This window comes from Megascapheus bottae, chromosome 23 (assembly GCF_031878675.1).
Source record: "Megascapheus bottae isolate mThoBot1 chromosome 23, mThoBot2.hap1, whole genome shotgun sequence".
Lineage (NCBI taxonomy): Eukaryota > Metazoa > Chordata > Mammalia > Rodentia > Geomyidae > Megascapheus > Megascapheus bottae.
In genome coordinates this window covers 24,252,288-24,266,870 of record NC_143531.1, presented here as the reverse complement: position 1 = coordinate 24,266,870, position 14,583 = coordinate 24,252,288, and the positions used below count along the sequence as shown (strand labels likewise).

At 43.1% G+C, this 14,583-nt stretch overlaps 1 non-coding gene across 1 annotated transcript; it reads right to left on the bottom strand.

Moving 5' to 3' along the window:
* Positions 1-619: 619 nt before the first annotated feature.
* On the bottom strand, positions 620-726 carry LOC150047453 (U6 spliceosomal RNA). Its single transcript, XR_016539456.1, has one exon. It is a non-coding gene; the product is annotated as a U6 spliceosomal RNA (small nuclear RNA).
* Between the last annotated feature and the right edge of the window lie 13,857 nt (positions 727-14,583).

Here is a 14,583-nt window from a genome sequence, read left to right as displayed (position 1 = left end):
AATTGTCTTTGCTCCTTTCTCCATGCAGCTCAGGAAATGATCCTGAATTCAGATCCTCGAGAAATAGAAACCAATCGGCCTCTGGGCACCTACTCCGCTCAGCCTGAGCGTCCCTCTTCCTCTGACTTTGGCTTTCTTAGGCCCCATTGTGCTCCAGTGCATGACAGGGCCAGCTCCTCAGCTGTGGTCACCAGGCAAGAACTGAATGACCTCCGCCTACACACTCTACAATTCCTTGGTTACTGGCCCAGAAATCTGTTCTACTGTCTATATTTTTTCCCACTAATTAATTTGTTCAGTGCTGTAGATTAACAATTAAGATAACAATATAGATTAATTGGATCTTTTGTTCCTTAGGAAGAATTAAAAATTAAGAAAGAACTGAATCAGTGCACGGGGATTTACGATCCATGAATTAGTGAGTAATGGATGATCACAAACTGTCAATCATGTGCACAGCAGAACAGGGGAAATTTTACAGATGGAGTCCAAACTCCAGTATTGCCAAGAAGGAAAAAAAAAGAGATAAATTCTTTTTCTTCATATAATTTTTATTGTAATTAATAGAGGGATTATTATATTATATTCACCAGATAGAAGGTGCATTACTTCACAAACAAAAAATATGGAAAGCTTCATGAATTTGCATGTCATTCTTGCGCAGGGGCCATGCTAATCTTCTCGGTACCGTTCCAATTTTAGTATATGTGCGGCCGAAGTGAGCACAAAAACGATAAATTCTTTATGCTGTTGTGTTGCCTTCTGTGTAACTCCATGGGGGCTGGTTGATGAAGTCTGAAATGTCTGTGACAATATTTAGTATTTCTCGCTCAACTAAGAATGCTGGGCAATGCTTCACTGATGGCTTTGCTTTTTTTGTAAAGCTGAATTTCTTCAAAAACCTGCTACTCATCTAGCTCTCGCTACTCCCACTCTGGAAATCCCAGAACTTTTCTCTCTTCCCTGGAGGTCATGGATCAAGAAGAAGTCTATAAGTCTCTGAGTTCATTTGCTGAGAATTACATGGCCTCAGAGAAACAGATGGCTTTGCTCTGTGGACAGCCTGCACCTAAAAAAAATAATCATCATTATCATTAAAAAAAATCAACCCTGAAATCAGGACATGCACATTTCTCATAACATAAAATAGAATTATTCCACATATAAATCACTCTGCTTCCATCTGGTTTGCATAAATGGCAATGGTTGAGAAAATGGAGCAAAGGAAGAGGTAGGAAATTAAATGGACATTCTACCTCACGTTCCTCTCCAGGGGAAATACACTATTGCCCAAGGCTCTTCACCATAGCAAAGAAAACATCCCTCACTCAGTCCCCACTGTACTGAGAAGCAGTTCAGTCCAAGATTCCCACAAGAGAACTAAAAAGTGCTCTCTCTTCATGTTAAGTTTACAAGGGTCTCATAGAAATATTTAACATTAAGGTTTAGATTTACAAAAAATCAAGAAATGATCCCTCATGTGACCTGAACAAGACTCCAATATTTTTGTATTTTAATTTCTGAATGGAGAATACACATATTTCTTTTCTTTTCTTTGACTATGGGAACAATAAGAAGCATGTAGACCTTGATAAGGCAAGTCTTGAAAGCACCCCTTGTAAAGCTCATGAGCTATAGAGACATGTCTTTGCAGATTCATCGCTGATTGATAATTTAGTGTGAATAATTATGCATCAAGAAATTACAGAAATGTAATATCAATATAATAAACCATTCCTCAAGGTGAAAAAAATTATAGAAGTGGAAGTGGCACTATGGCTCAAGAGGTAGAGCGCAGGTCTTGAGCACAGAGAGGTATAGGGACAGAGCCCCAGGACCAGCAAAAAAGAAAAAGAAAAGCAATTACAAAGGATTCTACCATGGTTTGTTTTGTCTAGGATGACACTCTAAATTAATTGAACTGAAAGAAACGCAGTGATAACTCTCACGTGAATACCATAATTTACTAAAAAGATGCAAGCAAAACTTAATATAATGAAGGATTACAAGGCCTTCACTTTTTAAACAACTTTTGAAAAACCTAAGTGAATGGCTGCTATTGTGAGCCCCCCATCACCAGCAATCAAGAAATATTATAAAGCTTAGTGCACCTCATTCCCAGCTCTGATGGCCATTGAGCTAACCTGCTGCCAAGAAAAACATTTCTCCTTCACTGCTTAGAAGAGTCCTTCCTATGTGCATGGGAGGAAGTCATTTTCCAGATGTTGCTGTTTATTTTTCAAGGCTCTCTTTGGCTCGAGCTTATTTTCTCTTGACCTCCCCCAATTTCTCCCATGCACACCACATGGAGAAAGAGCAAGGCTCCGTAAGCCTCACTAAGGCAGTCTCTAGCTTGTCCCAATCAATTAGCGGCCTCCACATGTGTTCCTGTTTATGTGTGTGGCCTCACTGCCCACGAGACTGAAGGACCCCACTCCCTGCTATCTGGACCATCCATCAGACTGCAGACGGCTGCACAGCGCCGCATCAGAGCTGACATCTGGGATGGAAACTTTCTCCTCTGTGATCACAACAGGCCCAGTAATGAGAAATCAAGATAAGGAAAATACAGCGAAGTCAAAATAACAAGGAAAGATGGCATTACTTGGTAAAGATATTCCATGGCACACACAGTGAAATCACACAGTGAAATCACACAGTGAAATGTCAAAGGTTACACGTTCCCAAGTGGGATTCAAGAAAATTTCCCTGCATCCTATTTCTCTTTCTCTCTCTCTCCCCACCTCTCCCCCCCTCTCTCTCAGACAATCAGATTGACCAATTTAGTGCTTAGGTCTTTGTATGTGTACACACGGGCACACTAATACTGGGACTTAGGCTCAAGTTCTTGAGCTTAGTTTTGTTTGTTTGTTTTTGCTCTACTACTGAAACCACACCCCCACTTCCAAGTTTTTGTTGGTTAATTACAGATAAGAGTCGCACAGAATTTTTCTGCCTGGGATGGCTTCAAACCAGGATCTTCAGATCTCAGCCTCCCAAGTAGTTAGGATTTTAGATGGGAGCCCTGGGCGCCCCAGGCAGTGAAGTTTGATGGCTCCCCCAGTACTCATACTTTGTTGCTCTTAGGCTGCAATTACAGGGAGGCACCCCAGGGAGCTCCAGCCTGCCACTCCTCCTCTCCCCCTTGACCAAAGCAGATTGCTCTTAGGGCAGGGTCTGCTCTTCCACTATGATGGATTTAGCTCTCACATTCTGCTGTGACTTCTACTGACCAGTCCCACTTGCTAGCTTCTGGGTTCATTCCAGAAGGAGAAGCTGGGGAGTCATGGTGCTGGGAATGGTGCCAGGGAAAGAGGGAACGCAGAAGAAACATCTAGCTAAGAAGTGTCTGTGAGTTTTGTGGGCCTGACTTTTTCAAGGGCTACAATGAAGGATTCAAGAGACTTTGCTTGAAACTATATTGAAATATTATTGAGAGAAATTTAAACTTAGGTAAAAATATTCATACAACCCATTACATTATCACCAAATAAAATCTGATATCCAGAGAATGTCCATGGACATAGAGTAAATGTGTTATAGAGTCAACAGATGGATATGTAGATGGATGGATGATGAATAGATGGATGGATGTGTTGATATATTTATTTTTTATTAATTTTTATTGTAATTAATAAAAGGGTTACATGATATTTGCCAGATAAAAGGTGCATTAATTCACATACATTGATACCCTTTCACATGTCTTGGTACCCATTACCCTCCCCCCCACCCCCCCCCCGTCTTGGTTTTCCCCCCTTCCCTATCAAATTTCAAATAACCAAATACAAATAAATTCAATATATCAGATAACAAAGTGAAATACTGTAACAATATGAGATAACCAAGGGACAGCAAAGGAGATGAGAGACAACATAGTACATTAAGGACAACAATCATTCGTTATATGGCTTTTTATTGATGGATGGATGAGTGGATTTATTGATGGACTGATGGATGGGTAAATGGATGGATGGATGGATGAATGGATGGATGGATGGATGGATGGATGGATGGATGGATGGATTGATGGAAGAATGGACAGATTGATGGATGGATGGATGGATGGATGGATGGATGGAGGGATGGATGGTTGTTTCCTGCAAGACCTCTTTCTTAGCTATGTGTGGATATTGGCATTTTGGGAACTACCTTTCCTTGAGTCCCCGTCCCATTCCCTAATGCACGTGTTCACTGTCTGCAACCACGATGTTGGAATGATTTATATCTGAAAGGGCCCAGGACCCAGTACTGAAGACTTAAATTGCTGTCGTGATTCAGTTGCCAATGAGTGTTAGTTTTGGCAGAGTAGACATATAGAAAACTGTTCTCATGTTCTTTGGCTCTTATACTTTGCATGTCACACGAAATAACAATGTAAAATTAAAACTGTTCTAGACTAAAGACGACTTTGGATTTAGTGGAGCTTTTGGGAGTCAAAGACATGGTGAGAAGGAGGCCGGCTCTTTCAATAACTGAGATTGCTCTGCTCTCTGCAATCTGTCCACCTCCAACTCAAGAATTTACCTGACATGAAGATTTGTTGTCTAATACCCTGGCTCAAGCCTGGGTCTATTTTCCCAAGAAAATGCAAATAACAATCAGAGAAGGTTAAAACATATTTCCAGGAAAATTATTTTGGAAGCTGAGTGTGGTTGTACCTGGCTGTAATTCAAGCACTAGAGAGGCTGAAGCTGGAGGATCAGAAGGCCAAGGGAAGAAGGATTGTTACTTTGAGGCCAACAAGAGCTAAATAGTAAGGCCTCATTTCAAAGGAAGGGAGGAAGGAAGGAAGGAAGGAAGGAAGGAAGGAAGGAAGGAAGGAAGGAAGGAAGGAAGGAAGGAGGAAGGAAATGAATTTTGATGAGGGCTTTTTTTAAAAATGTGCTTTTATATACTGTACCGATTACTTGAAAGCTTTTTAATTCCCTTCCCTCAAACTATGCAAAATCATGGCAGAGAATATTCTCTTAACACTTTGGGAGGCGATCTAAGAGGTAAAGGCCTCAAGTCTAGACAGTCTCTTCAGAGCTCTGAGAGGTGAAGGCCTCAAGTCTAGACAGTCTCTTCAGAGCTCTTGCTGTGCACAAATCCTGGTTTTCATTCATTGCCCATCTGCTAAGAAGTAATCCAAACAGATTAAAAAATAAAGTATTTTTTCCTTTCCTCTGCTTTTTGGCTTTGAGAACTATTTTTAAATTAATATTTCCTGTCCCTCCCAAGAACTCTGGAAGCTTCACAGACAGTTGTTAAACAGCTATAATCCTTGCTGTGTCCATTCACCACCACTCCCTAGATAAATAACACCCACTTTAAAGTATCACAGTGTCAAACGATACAGTAAAGAAAAGAATGATTTATGGAAGCTGGGCACAAAGGCTGCTCATGCCAGAACCCAGAGGAGGGTTTGGTTTGGCTTCAGAGAGGTTGTGAACATCACAATTCTGCTAGCGCATTAAAGTCTCCCTGTATTGCCTGGAGTACAACCCAACTCATGACTTGCTTTTCAATTTCCCTTAGAGTGTACCTCTATTTAAAAAAATGAATAACCATGGCCCACTCCATTTTATTTTAATTTATTTAGATGCTTACTACATGCTCACTTCATCATAACCAATGTTTCATATTACTCTGAAATGTTTCTGCTATTCAGTCTTAAATAAATGAAAGGAAAACAAAAACAAATAAAAAACTTACAGAGCCAGGTACCAAGCACTCCTACCTGTAATCCCAGCTACCCAGAAAGCTGAGATCTGAGGCTCACAGTTCAAAGCCAGCCTGTACAAACAAATCTGTGAGACTCTTCTTTCTTTCTTCTAAAAAAAAAAAACCTTTGGTGTCAGTACTGAGGCTTGAACTAAGAGCTAGGATGCTATCCTTTAGCTTTTTCACTCAAGGTTGGCCACTCTAACAATTGAATCACATACACACTTCTAGCTCTTGCTTTTTGCTGATTAAAGACAGTCGATGGTAATTTAAATATAGTTCTCAAGATGAAAAAGAAGAGGAAAGGGTAAAAAACACTTTAGTTTCTCATTTGTTTGGATTGCCTCTTAACAGATGCATAATGAAACCCAAGACCACTACACTGGAAGAGCTCTGAAGAGATTGTCAAGACTTGGGTCTGTCACTCGCTCAGAAGGCTTCCCAAAGTTTTTTTGGTTTTGTTTCTGTTTTTTTAAATCATGACCTTTCCTGCCTGTACTGGAAGCCAAGATCCTCAGATCTCAGTTGCCTGAGTAGGGTTCTTACAAGTTTCATGGAAGCTAGAAGCCTAGTCTATTCAAATATTGCTTTTTAAGTACAGGTTTTACTTAGTCAAGCAAGGCTAGACTATTGTGCTGAGACAATCTCTAAAACTTGTCTGCCAATCACATTTTGTAAGCTCAATTATCATCTAAAACATTAGAGGAACTTGAAAGTTAGTGTGCTGTTGCCTTTGTACAATGCTGAGAAATATACCCTTTTACATGCCATTCTAATATTAAGCTGATAGGTGTTTCCCCAGCTAGAGATCTTTCTGGACATCGATCCTGTTCTAAATGGATAGACGAAGACTTTCTCTTGAAAGACATCAAAAGATCTTTAGCCAAGTGGAACATCGCCAAGGTAAATCCTTCCATTCAAGAAACATTTATTGAGACAGTCTTAGTGCCATTTTGGAAACAATAAAGAAGAAAACAGTTCAATCCCTGCCCTCTAGGCTGACCACTCAGGAAAGTGATGATGCTGGGAAAATACCAGAGCAACTGGTGCTGAGAAAAGAAAAGTTTGATTTGATGTGGGGGTATTTGACATCATACCCAAAGGTTCTTCTTGGAGATTGGTATTTAGGCTCACACCCAAGAAGCAAGTGACAATTTGCCAAGCAAAGTGAGAAAAACAGCAGGCCTTGGATAGAGAGGCAACAGGGACTCATCACACAAAAGAAATTGAGCAAAACTCTCCAAGGCCAAGGCAGAGAAGCAATGGATGGGGCAGCCAGCTGGAAAGGAAGAGATGGGGGTAGGGTCAGGCCTCAGGAGAAGCACCCACCGCCAGGTGAAATGTTGGAGGCCTACTAAAATACCAAAGCAGGCACAGTATGAATTTTACATGCACATATTAAGCAAACAAACACCTGACGGCTTGTACTAGAACATCCATTCTCAGCCTGAACAGCAGAGTTGAAGACATAAGCAAGACCTGCACACAGGAAGTTTATTTTCAACACTGAGCTTAAGGAACAGAAGCAGGCGATGGGGAGGAAGGAGACCAAGAAGGAAGGAGTGCAGGGGAGGGGAGGGAGAACAAAGCAGAACAAGAGGCACAGGTGCGGTTGAAGCAGTGTGACCAGACTAATATTGTTCCACTAATACCACTCCAATTAACACTACTCCACTAGTACTATTCCAATTAATACCACTCCACCAATATTGCTCCATTAATGCTCTTCCACTAAAACACTGTTCCAATGAATACTTCTCTATTAATACTACTCCACCGTTGCGGTTCTAATATTAACCCAATAGTGCTACTCCAGTTAATACGGTTCCACTAATATTATTACACTGCTACCAGTCCACTAATATTACTCCAGTAATGAGCCAGCAATGTTCCACCTCACTAATATATCCCATGGCTGATCACTAGAGTGAGGCAGAAATAAACAAGTGGAACAAGACACTAGCAGTGTTCTTCACGTGACCCCACGCACCACTCACTCGGGAGCCTGCTGCGACGTTGCGGCTATCTCACTACTATATACACGTGCTGGTCCTCTTTGTTGCTATTGTTGTTCTTCTTGTTTGTGGTCCTGGGACTCGAACCCAGAGCCTCACAATCGCCAAGCACATTCTCCACCACCAAACTGACACTCTAGTAGAACTGATCAGCTCATGTCCACCTCCACTCACAGCTACTGCTCTGATTTTTCTAAATAACACTGTGCAGGACCCAGGGCAAAGCTCTCACATGGTTACATCTCAAACTCCCAGCAGTGCTGTGGTAAGGGACCAGTTCAGTTGTTGTCTAGGACCGCATAACAACCATCCCACACTCAGCATCCCAAGGCCACGGTAGGCATTTCTTGTGTGGGCACCATATCCTCCGATGATGCCGATATCTGAGGACATCGCTGGAACTCAAAGCTGCACCCATGCTGACGATAGCAGGGAGCCTTGGCTCCAGCCATGGGGGGTTTTCCTCGGGCAGCCTGGCTCCTTGTAATGAAGTTAGTAGCATTCTTCAGAGGACCATGGTCCACCAAGGCTGTTGAGCTCACCTGTCATTGGCTCCAGAGCATCTCATTGGCTATCACCAGTCAACCTCCTTCAACGTGGAAGGAGACTGCGCACACATTGGAATGCTAGGATGCAGCAGATGCCGGCTGTCTTGAAAACTAGCCACCACAATCACCCAGAGAGGCAAACCAACAGGTAAGATCACACAGTAAATTATAAACATATTCTCTCTCTCCCAATCTCTCTCTCCCAATCTCTCTCTTTCTCTCTCTCTCTCTCTCTCTCTCTCTCTCTCCCTCCCTCCCTCCCTCCCTCCCTCCCTCCCTCCCTCCCTCTCCTCTCTCTCTCTCTCTCTCTCTCTCTCTCTCTCTCTCTCTCTCTCTCTCTCTCTCTCTCTCTCTCTCTCTCTCTCATGCTCTTAGCCATTACACTTTAAATAACCTCATAGTCAAAGCCAAAGATATTTATCCACACATGGAACTGTTTAATCTAAAACATTATCAGGAAGAAGAAAAGAGAAATCCTGGAGCCTACCAGTAAACTTAACTTGGCACACATTTCTGACGCAGGCTTCCTTCTACATACTAAACTGTCAGATTTCTAAACACAGGTCTACACGTGCCAGCATGGACTAAACATTACATGGCATCGTGGGGGAAAGGCACAATCTGAGAAAGTTTAATTTAGTAAAATAAAACTGACTTCAAAGGGGCCCAGATGGATTCCATATGACCTTTAAGAGTGGAGTTTGGGGGCTATGGTGTGATCATTAGACCGGCTGGAATCAGACATTACTTTCTTCTACCCACTTACAAGACAGTAAATGACTAATTGCTGCTGTAAAACACAGGGATGCCCAATTCAAGTTCTTTGCCAGAAGCCTGGGATTACAGTGTTCAGCAGAGCAGGGCTGTAAAGTAAAGATCTAGGAACAAAGAAAAGATGTCCTAAGGATTTTCTAACATCTCTAGCTATGTGGTAGATCATCCACATGCTGCGATCACCAGGTAAGGTGAGTTAGATAGAAGAGAATGAGCAACATTTACCATTCTTTGGTGAAAAGGCAGTATCAAACATGGCGGTGTTGAAACCATGTGGAGAAAATCTAGAGACAACATTCTCTTTTTTTGTTGGTCATGGGGCTTAGACCTGGAGCTGGGCACTGACCCTGAGCTCTTCAGCTCAAGGCTACCACCCTAGCCCTTGAGCCACAGTGCCACTTCCAGAGATAAGAATCTCAGGGTCTTTGGTGCCCAGGCTGGCTTTGAACCACGATCCTCAGATCTCAGCCTCTTGAGTAGCTAGGATTAAAGGCATAAGCCACCGTACCCTGCTTAGAGACAACATTCTTAAGGTGTAAATCCAGCTATGTTTACTATGCTACAGAGCCAACAGAGTCTGAAGTCACACCTGCTCATAGAGGAAGCCATCTAACTTCTTATGAATGGGGGGGGATCCGTGTAACATCACCCCACTTCTAACTCCATCCCCCAGAACAATACTTCATTGTACAATGCAAAGAATAACCTCCAAGTTGTGAGCACTGCTTCTTTTCAACTACAGTCAGCTCTGAAGGTGTTTGTTCAGTATGTTTCATTCTTGTTTATGAAAGCAAACAAAAACCAGACATATTGTGGGCTGAGATCCACATAGTAAATGAAAGCCATTCGACACTTGACAGTTTCCAGGAGTGCTTCATATCTGCAGACCAGGTCTGCAAACTCAATCATTTTCATTCAATTTCTGTTACAAAGCATTGGACATGGAATAAATTAGCCAGCTCATCTTTCCCTCCATTTCAACAAAAGCAAAGCACTATTTCTTTAGAGTACTAGTTCTCTAGATGTCTATTCAATAGACGTTGTTTGTTATTGAAAATAACAGCTAAGAGCTGTACCACAGTGTTGAGGAAGATTTTTTCAAAGATGGAGGAATGTTGAAAGAAGAGGCACTAACATAATGAAGTCCCTTGACCTTGCCAGGTGGCCTTAAAAAGAGAAGTTCTGGAACATCTTTGTAACAGTCTCCAACTATTTTCAGTCAGGTTGTTGTTATTGTTGTTTTTGTCGTTTGATTGGTTCTGCTTTCTGAGAAAGTGGAATCTCTAAAACGTGACTGTCACTGTCCTCTCTGGTGCCCTGCCCTGTCATGTACTCTGATACCATTTTTCACAACTATATTGCTTCCAAGGATTGCTATGCTTGCACAGACAGATGTTAGAGGCAAACACAAAAGCATCTGCCTTTCACCAGAGCTCTGGGAGCCATGGATATTGTTGGATAGGGAGATACTAAAAGAAAGGAAAAGTAGGAATAAAGGAAGAAGAAGAAAAGGGAAGAGATGCAAAGGATTGGGGGAAGGGATAAAGAAAAGGGAGGGCAGAGTTAGAAGGGAAGGAGGAAGGAGAAGGGAGGGGGAAAAGAGGAGAGGGAGGGAGGAAGGGAGGAAGAGAAAGAGGAAAAGAGCTCAGGCTCATTGGGCCTCCACCAGGTCCAGAGCACTGAGTCCATGACATCTTTATGATCCCAGCCAGCAACCTCAGACGCCACTCTCTGCTGAGGGCAGGCCTGCTTCCAGAGTCCTCCCATCTTGCCTGTGGATGGAGGCAGCTCCCAAGCAACCCTCCACCCTCAGCCCTGCACAGCTGTGGGGCTTCATGACAAGTAGCAGCCAGCCCCCTCCCCGCTCGCTCTCCCAGTTCCTCTCACCCTGCGAAGCCACCTCTTTTTATCACCTCCAGCTGTGTCTTCTGGGATTTGCCTATTTATCCTTGTACATCACTTTCTTCTTTTCTACCCAGATGTCCTTTGGTTGTGGTCTTCCCACCACAATGTCCCTTGGTATTTCAACAGCAGTCCCCAAATCCTGATGGAAAGCTCCGTGTGAATGCTTTCTCCAGTAATGGCATCACAGGAATGCAGTCATCTGTGCCCACCCCCCCCACACACACCCCCACCCCCGCCTACTCACTCACTCACTCACTGGTGCTCTGGGACCAGAGCAGGGAGGTTATAATTTATACTTCCTCTCCGGACAGCTCCATGAGGCCTCCGGCTCATTTTAGCTGTCAACATGTGGATGTTCACCACACCTTGGGTCCTTAGAAGAACATGGTAACCAACAAAACAGAGCCTGCTTATTAACGAAAGCCTGCTAGCCTTGTCACGAGGGGAGGGATTACACCAAAACCCTGGTTTTAAAAGAGTGCACCAGGCCGCCTGGACAGCCAGAGATGAAAATGCCCCAAGTACAGCTGGCCCACTCAAGTGCTCGTCCAGTGGCCAAGGGCAGACTGTCCTTGAAGCCTCTCTATGCATCGCCATCTTGCTACATCTCACAGGGTAGTGAAATGGCTGGGAGTGTACTAACTCAGTTTACACCATCAGGGCCTACGATCCATCCAGTAAAATGACCAAGTTGAAAATGTGTACTTGTTGCACCTAATCTACTGAACCCCACCTTGGCCACACAGCATGCTGTAAAGCATACTTTTTACCTAGAGCGGCTTACTGCCTAACATCCAGTGAGAGTACTGTGCCTTGTAGCACTCAGCCAGGAAAAGATCCAAATGCACAATCTGAAGGACAGATGCTGGTGGGTATTGTACTTGTGAAGCCATAAACATGAATGTTCATTAAGTTAGGACCATCTGTGTGACACAGGATGGCCTAGGAGGCCCTTTGAGCCCAGAACTGGAAGCCAGTCAATGGTGCTGAGATCACTCATTTACCCAGAAAGATCATCAAAATAAAATTGCATAGTAGATACTTTTTATTGTCCAGGAAAACTGTCATTTTAAAAGACAGAAGAAACTATGCGTATTCCAACCATCAAAAGGAATTTTCCCAGCCCTTCTCCTGTTGCTCTTGGACCCTCAGCCAGCTGAATGGCAAGGGAAAGGTCTTAAGTTACCCTGCAGACATGAAGACATGGGAAGTTGGCTATAAAATTACATCTGGGTATTTTTTCTTATTCCCTATTCAAAATCTGTCCAAGACATCTTTATAAAACAGAGAACCTTCTTCTCCTTTCCAATCTCTGCACTCTTACATGCCTAGAGCTAGCTAGCAAGTTTTTCCCAAACTCTCCCTTTCCCTCCCCCCATCACCCCTAAAACACTCAGCCAAAAGCATTTCAGCCTGCATGAACTTCTAAAAAACAAATAAATAAAAGAGCCCGTAACAAAGAGCTTCCCACCACTGCCAAGACAAATCGTGACCAGTCAGCACGCTCAGTATGGATTCCAACCAAGAAAGCATCGGCAAGTTTAAAGAAAGTACAGATCTATGACCAAATGACCATGAAAATGTTTCTAAATTGAATTGCAATTCAAGAGGCAGAGTGTCTGGGAAGACAGGATTAAATACCAAGGTAGAGGCCATATATTTCAGTGGAAACTGAGGCGCGCTATTTCCCTGGACTCTGCTTTGCTTTTGCTTTTCTTCCCTTTTATTCATCTCTGGATAGAAGGGAGAGGGTTTTGATCAAGGTACAGCTTGATCAAAACCACATCCACTGTGGAAATCGACAAAAGCTTTCCCTAGACTCTGTGTGTGTGTGTGTGTGTGTGTGTGTGTGTGTGTGTGTGTGTGTGTGTGTGTGTGCGCGCATGTGTGGGGGGGGGTGGGTGGGTGTATGCGGTGCTGGAGCTTGAACTCAGGGTCTTGCCCACTTGGTTGATTTTTTTTTTCACTCAAGACTAGCTATCACTTAATTCATGCTCCACTGCTGGTTTTGATGGCAAAATGGAGGTTAAAGCCTCAGATTCGTCTGACCAGGTTGGCTTCACACCATAATCCTCAGATCTCAGCTTCCTAAGAGTTAAGATTACTGGTGGGCACCGCTGGCTCACACCTGTAATCTTAGCTACATAGGAGCCTGATATCTGTGGATCATGGTTTGAAGCCAGACAGGGCAGGGAAGTCTAATAAGCTACCCAGAAAAAAAAAAGCTGGCAGTGGTGCTCTGGTTCATGTGGTAGAATGCTAGTAAAGGAAATTCAGGAACAGCGTGCAGGCCTAGAGTTCAAGTCTCAGGACCGGCAATATATAAATACATACATGTATGTATGTATTACAGATATGAGCCTGTAAGTATGGAGTACATTTCAACTTCTTTATTCTTCATCATGAACATAATTCATCTATGCTCAACACTAAAACACTCTAGCAAGTCTTGTTTAAAAACCTTGTGGTGGGGTCAAGCCCAAGTTATCCAAAGGGATTCCATTGCATAAACTAAGTTTATAAATGTTTAAAGCAGACTAGCTTTGAGCTTTCCCATAGGACAAGGACAAAAAAAATCAAATAAATTCCAGCTAGATAAGCAGTCTGGGTGAAAGACAAGGATAGAGGTTAGAGGGAGGGGCAAAGGAGGTCAGAAAACCAGGAAGGAGAAAGGTTCACGAAACTAGATTTGGGGAGGAAATTGTACAAGCAGTTAATAAAGAGATATGAAAACAAGGGAGGTTTATTCCCAGGACCCTGAGTGACTCAGCCTCTGGTAGCTGTCCTGTGTGTGTGGTGATGTGGACAAACCAGATGCAGAAAATACAGTGGGTGGGAATTCAAGAGAGCTCCAAGAAGACAGTGTGTGACTGAGCAGGACTGAAGTCAGAGACATCTTCCATAACTAAATCTTCATTGGAAAAAAAAGACCACAGCGACAGTCAGGTGATCATTATGCCAAAAGGTAATGGTTTTTTTAGGAAATGTCACTGGTGAGAGGAAAGCACTCATACTTGTTTCTGTGCTGTTCTGAGTGCGTATGTAGGTCCCACCATTCACCAAGCAACTCCAGGGGTTATCCTCAGCGATTATCAATAGGGTTATGATCACAAGGAAAGGATCTGGCAGGAACGGAAGAATAACCCAGAATGACTCCCTAGACCTTTCTCATGGGAATTCATAGCAAGTCCCATGAATAGGCAGCATTTTAGCAAACATAGGGGGAAGAATCCCCACACAAACCACTCCTGTCCGGAGGGATTGGTAGCCCAATGTCAACAATGGTTGCTTTACCCTGACCCCTCATCTACAGAAGTCCAGCTGCTCTTGTGAGCAACCAAGGCAGGATTTTCCTCTCTCAAGGATGTAACAGAAGGAGCCGGAACTGAGAGAGTGCTGACTTGTGCAGATGAGACTGGGCCCCAGGGGCCATGACTTTCCCACCAGTCTTATTTATTATAATTCCTGTCTCCATCCTTATGTCAAGAGCATCCTTGCAGCAAATGTCTCATTGTTCCCTTGATATTTCACTTTTTCTAGTCAGGGTTTCCTTCAGTTGGAAATTCATTGATCAAATTTCTTTCATTCATGAAGCCATCTTTTGTATTTTTTCCCCTTATGGCACAGCAAGATTC